Source organism: Oryctolagus cuniculus, chromosome 7 (genome assembly GCF_051225735.1).
Source record: "Oryctolagus cuniculus isolate XC-2025 breed Fujian yellow rabbit chromosome 7, ASM5122573v1, whole genome shotgun sequence".
Classification (NCBI taxonomy): domain Eukaryota; kingdom Metazoa; phylum Chordata; class Mammalia; order Lagomorpha; family Leporidae; genus Oryctolagus; species Oryctolagus cuniculus.
The window spans coordinates 42,096,750-42,116,243 of NC_142873.1; the positions used below are offsets into that span (position 1 = coordinate 42,096,750).

Below are 19,494 nucleotides of genomic sequence, written 5' to 3' on the forward strand. Positions count from 1 at the left end.
CAAACACTTGAGCCTTCTCATGTTGCCTTCCAAGGCAAAATAGCAGGAAGCTGGATCAGAAGCAGAGTAGCCAGGGCTCTAGCTGGGACTATGGGATGGGATGCAAGAGTTGCAAACAGCAGCTTAGCCCCTTGCGCCCCGCCACTAGCCCCACTACTGTTCTTCTTGAGATAGAGGTCTGTGGATGTGGCCTCTGCTGTTCCAATTGAGATAGGGATCATTTGGTTTCACCTACAGTGCTTCATGAGAGGTGGTTTGTGGATATCGCATCAACTGGTCTTATTGAGAGTAGGTTGCATCTACTGTTCTTAGTGAGACTGCTGCATAAATCTACAGTTCCAACTCCGAGTCTCCATCTGTTCATGATACGTGAAGTCCACAACCACCTGTGGTTCTTGCGCAGTGCCAGAGGCATGATTCTCTCCTCCAGTCTGTCTGCAATTTAGCTCCTTTCTCTAGGCCAGGGACACTCAAACTTTAGGCAGCCTCAGAATCACTGGAAAGACCTGTTGGACCACAGACACCTGGGCCCCATTCCAAGAGAAGAGAAAGGAAGAGGGAAGGGAACAGGAGGGAAATGATCAGAGTTCATTGCATGCCATAGGCCAGTGATGTAATATGTGCTCATTGTCTATCAAGAGTAAAACTTTTCAAGAGCCACTGTTCTGTTACCTCCCGGCCAAGAGCTCCTCTGGCCTCTGCTTGATTTCTTCCAATGCAGAGGAGACCCACAACTTTCCAAGAGGCTCCTTCAACCTCAGGGAGCTAAGAGAAGCCACATCCCTGTGGAGCAAGAGTGACAGCCAGGAAGCCAGAGCCTTGTCTCTCTAAGGGAAATCTTCTACATGTATTTCCCACAAGACACTTTATCTCTTAAAGGGTAGGTCTTCACACTGAATTGATTTGGAGGGGATGGCTCCAGTTTTTTAGTTGTAGTCATACATATTTTTGACTCCCATAGTCACATAAGTTCCAGATGCAAATTAGAGTAAGAACACATCTGTGCTCTGTGGCCTCAGGTGAAAAATGAGTCCTATTTATTTCAGCTGTTATATATAATGCTAAGTAGAAACTTCCGCTTTTCTCTTTTTTTCTCCTTGGGCTACTCAAGGCAGGGTCAAGGAAAGGCCTCCTTGGCTTCCAATCATGGGACAGCTCTTGTCTCAAGCTCCACAGAGCACCTGCACTTTGCCCAGGTGTGGGCAGGCCATCCCCACCCCCTCGAAAAAGGATTCTGATTATCTCCTCACTTAGTTGGCCAAATATCTCTGTAGACAGAGATCTCCCACTCACCCCAATTCTGGGCTGAGATAATCCAGGGAATAAGTATCTCCGTTCCTAGTAAGAAAGTTATGTCTGGGAAACCCATGAGAGGAGCTGGTACCCACTGATCCTAGCAAGAGCTCAAGCGACAGAGACAGTGAGGATGGAGACCCGAGCAGGGTCTTTTCAGAAGGGGATGGAACAGAGTGGACCTGAACCCAACAGCCTGGCGCCAAGTGGGAAAACTGACCACCCACTGGGCAGCACTTTCCCTTCCTCCTACCTGCACAGAGTCATGGGGCCCCTGCTGCATCCTGAACCCATAGAGGCACTGCAGGGGGACCAGGAGGTCTTCTGCTTGGTCCTCCCACCAAACTCAGGAGACCCTTCAGAGCACCTGTAGCCCTAGTCATTTACTATTGTGTAAGCACCTTTGGCGCAGGCAACCCGGTTCCCCATTGGGCATAAGGTCAGAAAATGTCAGAGATACACAAAAAAAATAAACATAAGAGGTTTTTCTAGCCACATTGTGTGCATTACTGAACTACTCTAACTTCAGAAACGCCTAAGTGAAAACTTACTTGAAAAGTCATTGTTTCCTTCTATTCCTTGCACACAGTCTAACTCCCTCCTCTGTATAGTTGTTTCAAGTAACTGAGGAGCCACAGTATGGAATACGCCAGAGGTCCCTCCTTTCCAAAGCCCAGAAAAAATATCTAAGGTGGCGGGAAAGGGGGTGGGAACCATTTTTTTTTTCATTGACACGGCTTTTCTGTGAAGTTTCAGTGCTGCGTTAAGCCACCAGGTGTCACTGACTTCACAGGTAACAGACGCATGTGACCGCTGAGAATGAAATTGATTATAGAAGTAAAACCACACAATTCTTTATTTTTTTCTTTCAGTTTATTTAATTTTTTATTTATTTCCCCCAAAAGAAATCTTTTATTTAAGGAATACAAACTTCGTGCATTTCATAAATACAACTTTAGGAATGTAGTTATTCTTCCCACCATACCCGCCCTCCCACACCTCCTCCTCCTCCCTCTCCCATTCCCAGTCCCATTCTCCACTAAGATCCATTTTTTATTAACTTTATACACAGAAGACCAACTCTATACTAAATAAAGAGTTCAAAAATTTGCACGAAAAGAAACTGTTGCTCAACAGCCAAGGGCTGTTCAAAGTCATTGCATCTTGTAGTTATTTAGTTTCTTTTTTTTTCTTTTTTAGAAACTTAATTAACTTTAAAGAAGCAGCTAAGAATAATACATCTTTTGTGAGCACTTAGACATAATTATAATGCAACTCTTTGAGGACAGAGGTCCTGCATGGGAAGTTAGTGCACAATGACTCTTGTTAATTTAACAGTTAACATTCTTATGTATGATGTCAGTGATTACCTAAGGCTCTTGACATGAGCTGCCTAGGCTATGGAAGCCTTTTGAATCCACAAACTCCATCAGTATTTAGACAAGGCCATAAGCAAAATAGAAGTTCTCTCCTCCCTTCAGAGAAAAGTGCCTCCTTCCTTGATGACCACTTCTTTCCACTGGGGTCTCACCCACCGAGGTCCTGCATGTAGGACATTTTTTTTGCCAGTGTCTTGGCTTTCCATGCCAGAAAACACACACATTCTGATCTCAATTTTGACTTGTTTTGTTATCACATTACTCAAAGGTATACAAACACAAAAATGTATACATCTTATGCTTATTTCAAAAATAATACAATTAAAAGTATAAAAATAGAAACAAAGCAATAAAATTCAAGTTAATATATTTGAATGATGTCTTTCTGCTGGAACTGAAGTGATGATTTGGACTTGACTGGGACTAATGTATGCTCACATTTTAGGTTCACGGATATGGACGTAAGTCTACCACACACGTGGTGAATCATCATTTCAGTTATCTTTTAAATTCCTATTTAAAAATTAATTTTAATCCATCTATTATTCTTTTGATGAATCAATAGATTGAAGAATGCCACCCCAGTTCACTCAGCTATACCCTATTTTACACAACCCTTTGTAGTATTAATGTATTATAATGTTAATTACCTTTGAAATATTTCCCCCAAAGAGTTGAATATGAATACAAATCATTCCAGTAACTATTGATTTTTTTATGGCCTTTAGCTACTGAGAGCTGGCCAGACCTTGGGGAGCAGAAACTACAAAGTCCATTCCACCATTCCTGTCACCCCCACCAGGTGCAATATAGGCAGAGTTGTGCAGCTCCTCCTCCCCACCCTGGAGGTTCTGGTTTTGTCTCAAGTCCCCACCCCAGCCACCTCCAGGGTAAGCTGCCACCTGCAAGGCTGGCATTCCAGATGGGCTCCTTTTCTAGTCCCAGTAGCTCCATTTCCAATCCAGCTCCCTGCTCATGCACCTGGGAAAAGAGCAGGAAGTAAACAGCCAAACTACTTGGGCCCTTGCAGCCATGTGGGAGACCTGGATGAAGCTCCTGGCTTCAGTCTGGCCCAAACACAGCTGTTGCAGCCATTTGGGGAGTGAACCAGCAGATGGAAGAATGTTCTCTCTCTTTCTTCCTCTCTCTCTCTCTTTCTCTCTCTAATTCTGCCTTTCAAATAGACAAAATAAATCTTCTAAATTAAAAAAAGTAGAAAGAGAAGCTGGCACTGACATCCCATATGAGTGCTGGTTCGTGTCCCAGCTGCTCCTCTTCTGATCCAGTTTTCTGCTTATGGCCTGGAAAATAGTAGAAGATGGCCCAAGTGCTTGGGCCCCCGCACCGTCTGGCTCCTGGCTTCAGATTGGACCAGCTCTGGCCATTGTGGCCAGTTGGGGAGTGAACCAGTGAATAGAAGACTTTTCTCTATGTATCTCCCTCTATATATAACGTTGCCTCTCAAATAAGTAAATAAAATCTTTTTTGAAAAGTAGAAGAAAGAGAGTGCAAACTCTCGCCTGAGCTACTAGTTCTTAGCCACAATGTGGCTGTGGATGGGAAGAAATGTGAGGATGTGACTAGGCATCCGTTGAAAAAGTCCCTAAGAGTCCACCGTAATCCCAACATCCCCAGGGCGAGCTGGCCTGCACTGAGTGAGCATCTCAAGGGTGAACTGCTCAATTCCAAGTGAACCCGGATATCGGCCCACAAAGCTCTGTGCAAAGCTCTTCATCTTCACTCAAGAATTCTCCCGGTTCATAGGTCACCTCCTGGTCCATGAGATAATCTGTACATCCACTTTATTTTAACTTGCATCATGTTTATGTAAAAAATTCAATTTTTTTTTTTTTAGAAAAAGACAAAAGGATTTCTCCCCCCACGTTTGCATTGAGCTGCATTTGCCAGCATGCTGGTTCCTCCAGGCCCTGCTTCTGGAGGTGGTAATACCGGTGGTGCATGCTACCACGGTGGCTGAGCTCTGCAGAGATGAAAATGCGCACACAAATGCACACACGCACACACACACACACACCTCAAAAGGCACTACTCTCTGAGCAACAGGTTGAATGCCTAAATCCAAGGCATCGGCCTCAAGTGCAAGGGTTTCCAACGAATTCAGAGAAAAACCACAGAGACAAAGCTCGCAGAATGCAGCTACCCCACAGTCTGTGTGTGTAAACCCAACCTTCTGAGCAGCCGAGTTGTTGAACAAAGACCATCAGCCTCTGCCCTCCTTCGTGGTTCTTGGGGGCAGCTGCAGACAGAAAGGGGAGGCCGCAACTTTACACACCATACCTTCAGGCCAGCGAGAGAGCGGACTGCCCCATCCCGACAAAAATAGCCAGAACCACATGAATCTAATACATGACTTTTAAAAAGTTAAGAAATCCCCATGTCTACTTAAAATGGGTGTAATTTAGACCGCAATGAAAAATACAAAGTCCCCGAGTAACGAACTCCCACCCTCCTCCCTCAGGGCGTTTCCCACACCTTCCCCCCTGCCTGCAAGGTCACGTTCATTCGCAACCCCCAGCCCCTTCCTGATGGATCTGGCCTCCAGCATTCTACTGTGCTCTTGAAGCATTTATTCTGATTTACAATGTGTGCCTGTTTCTCCAGTGTGTGCTCCCGTCTGCAGACGGATGTTCCTAAGGGCTGTTTTCTCATCACTGGATGAACACAATCGGCATGGTGAGGCGGAACTGCCACTTCTCACCCACTCCTTGGGTGGTGGAAGACAGAAGTTCTCATGAAAAACACTCAGCAAATCCTGTCTGGCCTCTTAGGGTCCATCCCCACAGTGTCCATACTGTCCTTGAGCCCGCAGAGCCGCCAGCCTGTCCGACTCGCCCTGCTTGCCTTTCATGCATCAGTCAAACCATCACCACAATCGAGATACAGAATATATATTTTGAAATCTCATCACCATTTGCAATCACTCCCTAACCCTTTCAATCCCCGGGGGTCCAGGCAACACAGATTTGCTTTCTTACCCTAGAGTTTGCTTTTTCTACAAATTTGTATAAACAGGATTCTACAGTAGTGGCCTTTTGTGTCTGACTTCTTTCACTTTGCATAATGCCTCTGAGCAGTGGGGACTCGCAGTTGATTTCCCCCTCGTTGAGTGTTACCCATTATATGGCTATGCCTCAGGTTGATCCATCCTTTGCCAGACATTTGAGCTGTTTCTAGTTCTTGGTTATTTCAAAAAAAGCACGCACACATCTTTGTGACATTCTGCTTTTTCAGGACTGGGTCAGGGGTGAGGCAAGGGAGACATGAGGAGGACAGGATGTTAGGAGGCACTTGGAGTTGTGCAAGTGCATCCAGTGGACTGTGCACCTCCTTCCCTGTTGTGCCCTGAATACGTGTCTGGACTCAGTCTCAGCCACGGTTTTCATTGCTTTAGTCACAGCACTGTTGAGCCAGTATCTAAGAGTGGGGTTGCTAGGTCAGGGGGTGAGGATATGCTCAAAACTACCAAACAGCTTCCCACAGTGGCTGTCCCATGTCCCATTACTTCCAGCAGTATGTAAGAACTCCAGTCCTCACATTCTCCCTGGCAGCTGGTATCTTAGTCTTCCTGTGTCAACCATTCTGAGGTTGTGCACCAGGAGTTCAGTTTGCTTTTCCCCAGTGGTTAGTGGTATTAAGCATATTTTCACTTTTAAGTGTTTCTTTGCAACTTATCTGTCTCCTTTAGTGTATGTCTGTCAAAAGAATCTGCTCATTTTTACAAGTCGTTTGTTTTATTAAGTTCTAATTATTCTACATATATCCTAGATAAAAGTCATTTATCAGATACTTTTTTACAAATGTTTTCTCTCAGGTTGTGGCTGCCCTCGTGATTTTTCATACATGTGATTTTGTAGTTTGGACGAGGTATCTTCTATTTCTGGTTTTCCTAAGGTTTCATCATACTGTTAAATGTGGCCAAATCGTTTTTCTGTCTCCACTGAGATGGTCACATGGTAATAGAGTAAATGGCTGCTCTCTTTCAATTCTGCCTGCCTTGAAATGAACTCCGGGTAATCACACCATGGTAGACTTCCTACGTGTTGCAAGATCTCACTTGCTAACATTTTGATTAGTAAATTTTTGTCTGTGTTCCTGAGGAATCATGGTCAATCATTTTACTTGTTCGTCAAGTCTTTGTTTGACTTGGGTATCTGGGTGATGCTGGCCTCATAAAGTAAGTTGAGAAGTGTTCTAGCCTCTCCTATTTTCTGGAAGCATTAATATAGAGTTTGTGTTATGTCGCTCCCCCATTCGCGGAGGAACGACACAGGACCCTGCGCTGTTCTTTTGTCTGCTCGGCCCTTCCCGGGTTTGCTGCTGGTTCTTCCTGGGTGGGCTGCCAACCCCTCCACCTCCGTGGAGGGGCGGCTCCCCCTGCCACTTTCCCCACTTCCGCGGGGGAGCGGCACACTGCCGGCCGGCTCTCTCGTGGGCTGCTCAGATGTTATCTGGATGTTCCTGGTGCATGTTGTCTCTCTCCTCCTTTATAGTCCTCTTCCACCAATCCCAACTCTGCTACCCACACGCCGAGTACACTGCTCTCCTCCAATCAGGAGCAGGTCCTGCTGTTTATTGGTTGAACTGGAGGCAGCTGCGTAGAAACTGTTTACTCCTCTCCCAGCGCCATATTGTGGGAGAGCAGATGCATAGAATAAGTCTTAATTCCAGTAACTTAGTCTAGTCCAAGTTGCTCCCCACAGTGTTATTTCTTCCTTCATTGTCACAGGCCTGGAATTTTCTCTGTGGGAAGACTTTAAACTATGGATTCCTGTCTCCTAACAGGTATAAGGTGATTTATATTATCTCTCCCTTTTAAAGCTTTTGGGGTTTGTTTTGTTCAAGGAATTTGTACTGTCACATAGACAAATCTGTTGATAAATTTGTTTGTGATGTTTCCTTAATATCATTTTTAATATTCATTTATTTGAGAAGTAGAATTATAGACAGTGAAGGAGAAACAGAGAGAAAGATATTCCATCTGCTGGTTCATTCCCCAAATGGCTGCAGTGGCTGGAGCTGGGCCAATCTGAAGCCAGGAGCCAGGAGCCAGGAGCTTCCTCCGGGTCTCTCACGTGAGTGCAGGGACCCAAGCACTTGGGTCATCTTCCACTGCTTTCCCAGGCCACAGCAGAGAGTTGAATCAGGAGAGGAGGAGCCAGGACTTGAACCGGCACCCATATGGGATGCTGGCACCACTGGTGTTGGTTTTACTTGCTCCACCACAGCACCAACCCCCCCCCCATATCATTTTGATGTGTGATGATTAGGTAATAATGTTCCCTCTCATTATAATTTGCATCCTATCATTTTCCTTATTACCCAGCTAAACACAGCCATTATTTTTGCTTTAAACAATAATACCTATTTTTTAAAAATCAAGAGAAGAAAACCAAACTTGTATATGGCCTTTTATGTTTGCCTACATTTTTAGCAATTCCAGTGTCTTTGTTTCTTCGTGCTGAGCAGAGATGCCCTTAAAGTCACTCCCCTTCAGACTGAGGTAATATATGGAATCACTTGTTATGTAGATCTGCTGACATCGTTTCTTTCATTTATCTGAAAATATCTTTACTTCTTTTTTCTAAAAAGAACACTTCAGAGATATCCAGTGACTTTTTTCCCTTCAGCAGTTTCTAATAGTCTCAATGTCGTTGGTGACCATAGTTCTGTGAGAATATCAGCCATTGATCTTATCACTGTTTCCTTGTGTGTAATGTATCATTTTGGGGGTGACTTTTACACTTTTATTTTTACTATTAGTTTTCAACAATTTGACCATAATGTGTCTAAAAGCAGTTTTCTTTGTACTTCACAGGTTTGAAATTAATAGGAGCTGGCACAGTGGCATAGCAAGCTAAGCCTCTGCCTGCTGCACATCCCATATAGGCACCCGATCTAGACCCAGCTGTTCCACTTACGATCCAGCACCCTGCTAATGGCCTTGGAAAGCAGTGGAGGATGGCCTGAGTCCTTGCACCCACGTGGGAGACCCGGAAGAAGTGCCTGGCTTCTGGCCTTGAATTGGTCCAGTTCCAGCCGTTGCAGCCATTTGAGGAGTAAACCAGTAGATGGAAGATATCTCTCTCTGTCTCTCCCTTTCTTTGTCACTCTGCATCTCAAGTAAATAAATCTTTAAAAAAAATTAATATTTTCTATCCAAACTTTTACATCTTTGAGACATGTTTTATTTATTCCAATGTATTTTCTGCCTCTTTGCTCCTCTTCTTCTGGAATCCCAATTACAAATATTTACTTATTTATATTTACAAATATTTACATATTTACTCAATCTTCATTTTCTCTTTTATTCTAGATGAGTAATTCTTTCAGCTATATCCTCTAGTTCATTTGTTCTCTACAAGTTCACATCCAATATACTGTTTTGTATATCAGACAAAACATTTAATTTCAGTTATTGTAATTGTCAGTTACAGAATTTTCATTTAGCCCTATTTGGGGTGGGGTAGGATACTCTGTTCATTTATTGATAGCATGCTTTCATTCAGTTCTTTGAACATATTTGTAAAAGCTAAATTCAAATATTTATGTGCTAAATCCAACATCTAGATGCTCTTGAAGTCAATTTTCTTTTTTAAAAAAGATTTATTTATTTATTTGAAAGGCAGAGGCAGAGAATGAGAGAGAGAGGGAGAGAGAGAGAGAGAGAGGTCTTCCAATGCTGGTTCACTCCCCAGCTGGAGCTGCCCCAATCTGAAGCCAGGAGCCAGGAGCCTCCTCTGGGTCTCAAACACAAGGGCTCAAGAACTTGGGCCATCTTCTACTGCTTTCCCAGGCAATAGCAGAGAGCTGGATCAGAAGTGGAGCAGCGGGGACTCAAACCAATGCCCATATGGGATGCCGGTATTGCCAGCAGCAGCTTTATCCACAATGCCAGAGCACCGGCCTCCTTTTTCCTAAACATGGATCATGCTTTCCTTTTCCTTTGTATGCATAGAAATATTTAAAAATTATTCATGCTAAACCACATACAAAAACAATTCTAGATTTGGTCATGTTCATAAGAGGCTGAACATTGGTCCAGTAAACAGTTGAGTCACTGAATTAAAACTGAAAACATTGGGTCCAGCAGTATGATGTTCTTTACAACTCCTGCTGCTGCTTTTTCAGTCTGGCCTCCTATTGAGTTTCCCTGTGCCTTAAAAAAACACTGACATTCAGCCAAGATTTGAGCAGTGGTGAATCTTACCCTCTCTATAGCTTCCTTTCTTCTACTAACCCCCTATTATTGCCAATTTCTCTGCCATATTTAGCACTGTTTTTAATGCTTCAAGCCCTTCTTCAGACTTCTGGCATCACTTTGCACACAATTAAGGTATGCATTGAATTGTGTGTATGTGCATGTGTGTGTGTTTGTGTTTAATGACAGATCTCATTCTATGTAGCTCTACCTTTTGATGTTACATTTTCCCCTGCTATGTGCCTACCTTCTCACAAGACCCTTGGGGCTCCCCTTCATATTATATTTTAGCTGTCAGCCAAGTATTTAGATAGCTTTTTTTAAAAAAATATTTATTTTATTTGTTTAAAAGGGTTACAGAGAAAGGTAGAGACAGAGGGAGAAAGAGAAAGGTCTTCCATCTGCTGGTTCACTCCCCAGATGTCTGCAACAACTAGAGCTGAACAGATCCAAAGCCAGGAGCCAGGAGCTTCCCCTGAGTCTCCCAACAGGGTGCAGGGGCCCAAGGACTTGGGCTATCCTCTGCTGCTTTCCCAGGTGCATTAGCAGGGAGCTGGATTGGAAGTGGAGCAGCTGGGAGTTGAACGGGTGCCCATTTGGGATACCAGAGCTGCAGGCAGGGGCTTTAACCCACTGCACCACAGCACCCGCCCCAACAGCTTATTTTCTGAATGTGGGTCTCACTCCTTATAAATTCTTACAAGAAAATTTCCTTTTTAAACTTCCAACTGCTTTCCAGCTCTGAGCTCTGCTCTCTGGCACCATTGGCTGAGCAAAACTGTGATTTCTCTGTGTTGTCTCCCACAGTGGTGCCTGAACAGATCTGGTCGTATCCTTGGGTTCACTCCTCCCCTCCACTCATTCACAGCTTCCACGTCTCCCAGCCCAGGATCTCGCTCTGCGGCTCTGAAGAGACAGCAGCACTAGGCGCAGCACTAGCAGCGGGCACTACCTAGGGGAATCTTCCCGCTCTTCCGGATGCTGTGACTCTGGACATTGTCAACAACCCCCTAACTTGCTGAAGTTCCTGAGCCCCAGCCTCAAGGCTGAGCTGAAGTAGGGGCAGGAGAGAGTCTTCTGGTGCTTGTGAATATGAACCAGAGCAGGCTTTTCCACCAAACCTGAGTCCAGCAAAGTTTGGCCCTAGAACGGTCAGGCTCATTTTCCAACAGACTGGGGTCTTGGTCTGGCCCCCACAAATAGCTATTTCTGTGATGTTGGGTGTTACTTAACATTCCTGAGACTTGATTTTAACACGATTGCATATAATAGAATCTACCTACTTAGGGTGATTTAAGAATTAAATGGGAATAAAGAAATCAGCATAGACTCAGCACAGATTATTGTTCAAAAATGGTCATTATATTACAGCTAAACTTCCCAGACCCTGTAAGAATTTTCTTTTAATTATTCTCATATCGTTGTTGAGGAATCAAGGCTCAGAGGTTGAGGAATTTGTCCAAGGGCATTCAGCTAGTCCCTCAACAACTAGAACTGCAGTCCTTCCAAGAAAGAAAAACAGAAAATGTGCAGACTACCTTTACAGTTCCCAAGTAGAAATGCATGCCTCTGATTTCCACAGCTGCTGGTAAACTATTTATTGCCGTGGGACTGATGCTCTGAGGACACCCTACAGGGCACGCTGCTGCCTTACTCAGCCTTGTTCACCAGCGCCTCACCGCAGACGGCCCAGAAGGTGCTCCCGAGCGGTTGCTGACTTGAAGAGCAAGGAAGGGACCGGGGTCAGAGCTGCGGCAGAGGCAGGGCTGGGGCTGAGCCTGCATCTGTGGGTCAACGCGACCCTAAGGGTTCAAGGCTGGGTGGATCGGAGGACAGCAGAACTCCCTGTTGGCCAAGAACTGGAAATCAGGAGCAGCGGACGGCTTGGGGCTGGGGGGGGGGGATGCAAAGATGAGGCTCAGATGGGGTTTGAGGGGGAGAGGGGCCATTGAACCAGGATTCTGCGCTGTGAAAATCCACCGGGCAATCCCCCACCCCTCCCGTGGACTGGCCCCTGCCCTGGAGTCATTCCTAATGGGAGACACACCCAGGAAACCACAGCGGGAAGACTCACACAGCCACCTCCCAACACCCAGCAACCAGCAGTGTTTGGTGATGGCTGTGAGGATGCAGAGCCCTGGAGGAGTGGGGTGGGGACCGGTCAGTCCGGGAGAGCTCCGCGGAGGAGGAGGGAGGGAGAGGCTGGGGGCGGGGCGTGCTCACCTCTGGGAAGGTGAGGCCTGGCCCCTTGGCTGGGACGCCTGGCCTGGGCCCCTGTTGCTCCAGGGGGAGCGCGGAGCCCAGCAGGTGGCAGCTGCTGTGAGGGGGCCTGCAATGCGATCTCCAGGGAAACAGCCGAGAATAACCGCTCCGCCCAGGACCACTCCCTGGCTCTGCCGCCTTCCTCTCCCTGCGCGGGCTTTGTGCTCTGCGCCCGCCGTGGGCGCCCCTCACTCCCGCCCCCTCGCTCCTCCGTGATCCCCAACCCCCGGGGCAGGTTGTGGGGAGGAGGGAACAGTCAGAAATCCAGTTCTATTCCAGTGACCCCTCCCTCTCACCCACCCACCCACCTACCTCATTTTCTCATCTTCCCTGCAGGTGGTGAGTCACCACCCAGTCTCCAAGCTCCCTTCTGGCACCAGCATCCCCAGGTTCTAGGTCAGGAGAGAGCTGACCCGGCTCCCGTCTCCTTCCTGTGTGCCGGCGCTCACGTCTGCTCCAGCCACACTGCCTCTTCTTCCTGGAAATTAGGGGACATGTGCTGCCTCAGGGGCAAGGCGCAGGCTGTTACCTGTGCCTGGAGAGCCATTCCCTGGACATCTGCTTGACCACTCACTCTCTCCTTCCAGTAGTCACCAGGGAAAGGCAAATCAAAGCCACAAGATGTCACTTCACATCCGCTAGAGTGGCTAGAGTAAGAAAGCTTCATGAGGGGCAGGCACTCAGCCTAGCCGCGTACATGCTGTTTGAGAGGGTCGCAGCCCATATTGAAGTACCTGGGTTTGACACCTGGATTCAATACTGAGTTCCAGCTTCTGGCTCCAGCTTCCTGCTAATGCAGACCCTGGGGGGCAGTTGTGATGGCCCAAGTTATTTGGACCCCTGTCACCTACATGAGAGAGTGGATTGGGGTCCCAACTCCTGGCGTTGCTCTTGCCCAGCCCCACTACTGTGAGCATTTGGGGAGCGGGCCAGCAGATGGGAACTCTCCTCTCCACTTCTCACTTCTCTCTCTCTCTCTCTCTCTCTCTCTCCCTCTCTCTGATTCCCTGTCTCTCTGACTTTCAAATAATTTTTTAAAATTGATCTTGTGATATGTTCTAAGATTAGTTTTTTGTGTGCTTTAAACTCGGTGTTGGCAAAGGTGTAGAGAAAATGTGACTCTGGTACGCTGGTGGCAAGGTCTAAAACAATGTGGCTGTCAGTTTCTCAAATGATTGAACACAGAATTTAGCACACAACCCAATAACTGTACTCCTAGGTATATACCCAAGAGAAATAAACACACATGTTCATTCAGGACCTTGGACGTGAATTATGGCAGCGTGGCTCATAATAGCTAAGGGGGAAACAGCTCCAACAATGGCTGAATGCTCATCCATGCAATGGAATAGGGGTGCTGATGCACACTACAGCCCAGCTGAGTGCTGGACTGCTGTGCTGTGTGAAAGAAGCCATTCATTCTAATGGCAGGAGAGGCCTGGATAGGAAATCTACAGAGACAAGAAGGAGATTAGCAATCACTTAGGGCTGAAGAAAAGTGAGTAATGGGGGCAGGGGAGGGAGTGGTAGCTGAAGGCACAAAGTTTCTTTCGAAATGATGAAATGTTCCTAAAATCGACTCTTTTGTTTAAAGATTTATTTATTTATTTGAAAGAGTTACACAGAGAGAGAAGGAGAGGCAGAGAGAGAGTGAAAGAGGGAGAGAGAGAGAGAGAGAGAGAGAGAGAGAGAGAGAGAGGTCTTCCATCTGCTGGTTCACTCCCCAATTGGCCGCAATAGCCAGAGCTGTGTGCCAATCCAAAGCCAAGAGCCAGGAGCTTCTTCCAGGTCTCCCACGTGGGTGCAGGGACCCAAGAACTTGGGCCATTTTCTACTGCTTTTCCAGGCCACAGCAGAGAGCTGGATCAAAAGTAGAGCAGCTGGGACTCAAACCGGCACCCATATGGGATGCCTGCACCACAGGCGGCAGCTTTACCCGCTATACCACAGCACCGGCCCCTAAAATTGGCTCTTTTGATTGCTGTGCATACCTGTGAACTCTGAATGAATGAAATGGGTGGTATGTAACTTCTGTCTCAGGAAAGCCGTTTCTTAAAGCATGCACTGGAGGTACAGAATGATAACAAGTGATTTGCGGCCAGGCTGACCTAGGTTTGAATCCTTGCTCCATTATTTACCAGCCTAGGGTCCTCTCACCTGTAGAGGGGATAGGATGGTCATATCGACCTCATGGAGTGGCTGTGATGAAGAGATCATGCGAGTCAGTGCTCAATATCGCCTTGCCTGTAGCAAGCATAGAACTGATGTTATCTGGGGCCGGCGCCGTGGCTCACTTGGTTAAACCTCCACCTACGGCGCCGGCATCCCATATGGGTGCCGGGTTCTAGTCCCAGTTGCTCCTCTCCCAGTCCAGCTCTCTGCTATGGCCCGGGAAGGCAGTGGAGGATGGCCCAAGTGCTTGGGCCCCTGCACCCGAATGGGAGACCAGGAAGAAGCACCTGGCTCCTGGCTTCAGATCTGCGTAGCTCCAGCCATAGCAGCCATTTGGGGGGGTGAACCAACAGAAGGAAGACCTTTCTCTCTCTCTCTCTCTCTCTCTCTCTCTCTCTCACTGTCTAACTCTAAAAAAAAAATAAAAATAAAAAAGAACTGATGTTATCCTTCCTACAGAAGGCGAGTCGCACCTGGCTGAAGACAAACCAGTGAGGCAGGTGCTTGAGGTCCTCAAGGACTATTCAGACACCTGCCAACACATTTGGTTAGAAAAGCAGATTTTGTCCTTTAGGGGCAAACAGGTCCAAATCCTGGTGACACCCACAGAGCAATCTATGGTGGCTATTTTCCAAGGGGGAGGGGGGCTGCTGCACTGTTCAGTTTCTGGCAGGCCTCCTGCATCCGCCCACTCTCTGGAGAAGGTGGGGGCAGTGACTTGCCCCCTCCTCCACACATTCCCTAGGCAGGAGGTCCAGGAGGAAGAAGGGTGAACAGGGGCAGGGGCATGACAATGATGGGCTAGGCAGATCTAAGGAGCAGACGACTTTGGCCCCAAAAGAGCTGTCTCTGGAAGGGCAAGGCTCTTCCACCTGCATGTCGGAATGTTGGGGGACTTGAGCGATGGATGCCAGCATCATTGGCAGGGTTGCATGGGCCCTGCAGGACAGAGGGGGAAGATGTACCCACTCCTTGATGGATGCTCTCTCCAAACAAATCTCCAGGAAGGATCCAGGCACCTCCGCCTCGTTATCACACTGTCCTTGTATCCTGGTGGCTGTTTGGTTGGGGCAGCACTCGGGAGCGGGCCATGTGTGTAAAAGCCTACAGTCTACCGAGACTATGCAACCCTGGGGCAAACACTGATCCAGCTGCTACCATGCTTTATTTTTTTAAAGATTTTTATTTATTTATTTGAGAGGTAGAGTTACAGAAAGGGAGAGGGAGAGACAGAGAAAAAGGTCTTCCTTCCATTGGTTCACTCCCCAAATGGCCACAACGGCCGGAGCTGCACCAATCCGAAGCCAGGAGCCGGGTGTTTCTTCCTGGTCTCCCATGTGGGTGCAGGGGCCCAAGCACTTGGGCCATCTTCTACTGCTTTCCCAGGCTATAGCAGAGAGCTGGATCGGAAGAGGAGCAGCCGGGACTCAAACCAGCGCTCATATGGCATGCCGGCACTGCAGGCGGGGGATTAACCTACTGTGCCATGGCGCCAGCCCCTGCTGCCATGCTTAAGGCTCCTGCACACGTGAAGTAATCGTCTGTCTTACTTGTGACCTGTTTGTTTCAGTTCTCTAGCCACAAACATACAATCCTCACTTATTCACTCTTTCTGGTAAGTAACGAATTCACCGTTTATGTGAGCAAGAACATGTTAAAACGTTTGTATTTTTCTCTCTCATTGTAAACTGGTTTCCGAGGCTCATATTTTAAAGTACAGAAATGAGTTGACTTAAGTAACTAATGGGTGTCTCTCCTTGGGGATCGCCTATTTCCAAAGATGGTTTTATTTTGTAAAGAGAGTTTGGAACATTTAGTGCCACTGGGGGACACTCCAGGCACCCTAGTCTTGCAGCGAAGCCAGCACCTCCATAGTGGAGGAAGTAGCTCCTTGATCAGGGATCCTGATAAAATAAGTTCCTTTCTGTGAAAGAAGGAGAGAACTTCCACTTTGACTACGACCTTGTCTAAGTATGATCAGAGTTGGTGAACTCAGGGGGCTTCCATAGCCTTGGAAACTCATGACAAGAGCCTAGGGTGATTACTGATGCCATAAACAAGAGTGTCAATTTGTTAAGTCAACAACAGGAGTCACTGTGCACTTACTCCTCCTGTAGGATCTCTGTCCTAAATGTGCTGTACATTGTGACTTAATGCTATAACTAGTACTCAAACAGTATTTTTCACTTTGTGTTTCTATGTGGGTGCAAACTGTTGAAATCTTTACTTAATATATGCTAAACTGATCTTCTGTATATAAAGAGAATTTAAAATGAATCTTGATGTGAATGGAAGGGGGGAGGGAGAGGGAAAGGGGAGGGTTGCGGGTGGGAGGGAAGTTATGGGGGGGGAGCCATTGTAATCTATAAGCTGTACTTTGGAAATTTATATTCATTAAATAAAAGTTAAAAAAAAAATAAGTTCTTCTTGAGCATCTTCCAGGGACCTTCCTGGGCGTGTACAAACCCAGAGATTCCCTTCAGCATGCACCTATGCCCAATGTGATAAGCTCTCGGGTAGGTTCAGAAATGTGTCCTGTGTCACGCAGATAGTAAGTGAAACGTGCAATTCAGACCTCATTTGGTCTTGTTCTAAAGTCCTGGCTTTCCCCCAGATAGCTAAGTGCAGCACGAGCACATCTAGAGAGGCTGTTAGGACCTGAAGGGCACTGCTCAGCCCAGAAGCAGAGCTGATCAGCAAGTGTCCTTGGACAAGCTGCCCACTACAGAGGTGTCTCCAGTCAGCATCAGGAGGTTTAGGGAGGTTCCCAAGCATGGGGGAATAGTCCCCCCATCCTGGCCACATGGGTGGCAGGTGCCAAGCACTTGGGACAATATCCACTGCTTTCCCAAGCACTTGAGCGGGGAGCTGGATCAGAAGCAAAGCGGTTGGGACTCAAACTGGTATCATGGGTGGCGGTTTAACCCATTGGGCCACAGTGCTGGCCCCCATTCAGTCCTTAGGAAGAGGGAAAGCCTGTTATTTGCAAAAGTAAGATCGAATGTTGGGGGGCCAGCATTGTGGCATAGATGGTTAAGCTGCCTGCAATGCCAGCATCTTATGTGGGCACCAGTTTAAGCCCTAGCTGCTCCACTTCCAATCTAGGTCCCTGCTAGTGGCCTGGGAAAGCAGCAGAAGATGGTCCAAGTCCTTGGGCCCCTGCACCCATTGTGGGAGATCCAGATGAAGCTCCTGGTTCCTGTCTTGGGTGGGTCCAGCCCTGGCCATTGCATCCATTTGGGGAATAAACAGATGAAAGGCAGATGAAAGGCCTCTCCCTATACATCGACCTCTGTCTCTAGAACTCTTTAAAATATATATATGTATATTTTTTTAAAAAGGGATTGAACTTAGAAGATGTTATTTTAAGTGAACAAAGCCAGGCACAGCAAAGCAAATAGTGTGTAATCTCACATGTGAATCATAAAAAAGCCAAAACCCAAGGAAGAACAGAATGGCAGTTACCAGCAGTGGTGTGGGCAGGAAAAGGGAGGTGTTGGTGGAAGGCTATGAAACTTCAGTTTGCCAGGAGGAATAAGGTCCAGAGATCTACTGTGTGTGGTTCTCACTACAGTTAGTAACAATGTACATTCTTCAAGTTTGCTAAGAGAGCAGATTTTAAGTATTTTCAGCACACACACACAAAGCATGTGAGGTCATATATGTATTAATTATTTGAATTTAGCCATTCCGTGATGTCTACATATTTCAAAACAACATGTTGTACACAATACATATACATATATATATATAAAATACGTATTTGTCCATTAGAAATAAACAGAAAATTTTTCATGGGAAATAAATAAATGAAATTTCTCTTGTGAATCCCTTAGGGTACTGGTCTATTGGAGGTGAACATGTCAGCCCTCCGTTGGAACAGACTGTCTTTACTTCCTAGAAAGTAGCTGGCTGGTGTTTAGGGGCCGTATTGTGAGGAAAGTGTGCCTAGTAAATATTAAAGTCACCCTCAGAAAGCAGGTGCACTGGAGCCAGCTGGAAATAACTGGAGTGAGATGGTTTTGCACATCTCTTCCCTACTCCATGTCCAATGTCCTGCCTGGAATTTAGCCATTGTAGGGTTTGTTTTACACCATAGAAACCAGCAAATACTGGAAACCAGGGCCTTTTCCCCTTGAAGAGCTATCCTTCAGACAGGTCCCAACACTTGCCTGGCCGTGGGAAAGGCAGGCAGGAGCAGAGAGACGGCCCAAGGGAACTCCATCTAAACTCACTCCAGAGCCTTCAGTGGCAAAGAGAGCAGATCCTCCTAGGGTACAGCTGCTGTGCAGCTCACTGCTTCCCCTCCCCCTCTCCCCTCTTCCCTCCCCCTCTCCCCTCTTCCTCCCCCTCTCCCTCTCCCTCTCCCTCTTCCTCCCCCTCTCCCTCTTCTTCTCCCTCTCCCTCTTCCTCCCTCTCCCCCTTCTCCCCCCTCCCCTCTTCCCTCTACCCTCTCTCCTCTCTCTCTCCCCTTTCCCTCTCCCTCTCCCCTCCCCTCAATGTTTATTACTGAGGGCATACGCTGTGTCTCCACTGGAAGGTAGAGTAGATTGCTAACACTGAACTTTGTCTTTGAGTCCAACCCTGAAATAGAGCCATACCTGGATGCTCACTCACCACAGACCAGGAGGCTGTCATGTTAGCAATGGAGCAACAGCGCACACGTGACAGCTCGGGGCTTGCAGAACCCTGTGGCTTGGACCCCTCGAGTGTCGGTCAGAGGAGCAGGTGCTGGGTGATGGAGGCCGTCACCTCAGGGCTCAGTGACTGCAGCAGATGCTGACTTCATAGAGAGTAAACACCCTGCTGATACCCAGGCCAGGTGCGGCCCAGCAAATGTTTGCTGAATGGAAAGCAGTGCAGGCTGCCATCTGTGCCTCTCTTGTTTACAGAGCTGGGAGAGTCACAGGGTCAGTGCATCTGGTATGATCACAAATAACCAACAAAGTGCCAGGAGTGAGAGCCAGGACCCCAGAGCCTGGAGCTGGGGTGGTCAAGGCCAGCCCCCAGGGGCCATGGAAGCTGCTTCTGGGAGGGTTAGCAGGCAGGACAGGGGCTGTCAGGGTAGGAGTGGGAAGAGTGCGCAGGCTGGAGGCTGAGGGGACATCCTTCTTGGATCATGAAGGATACAGGGACTCCATAAATGGGGCGTTGTTTCAGTGAACAGCT

The 19,494-nt window shown here is 47.2% G+C and overlaps 1 long non-coding RNA gene across 3 annotated transcripts; it reads right to left on the reverse strand.

The window, feature by feature from the left end:
* Positions 1-2,313: 2,313 nt before the first annotated feature.
* Positions 2,314-19,180, reverse strand: LOC138850395 (uncharacterized). 3 transcript variants are annotated; one of them, XR_016237087.1, is made up of 3 exons: positions 18,927-19,180; positions 12,466-12,631; positions 2,314-12,232 (listed from the first exon to the last, which is right to left on the reverse strand). It is a non-coding gene; the product is annotated as an uncharacterized LOC138850395 (long non-coding RNA). The 3 variants fall into 3 exon arrangements; XR_011390111.2 differs by having other exon boundaries at positions 18,943-19,173; XR_011390112.2 differs by having other exon boundaries at positions 2,314-3,653; positions 18,943-19,171.
* Between the last annotated feature and the right edge of the window lie 314 nt (positions 19,181-19,494).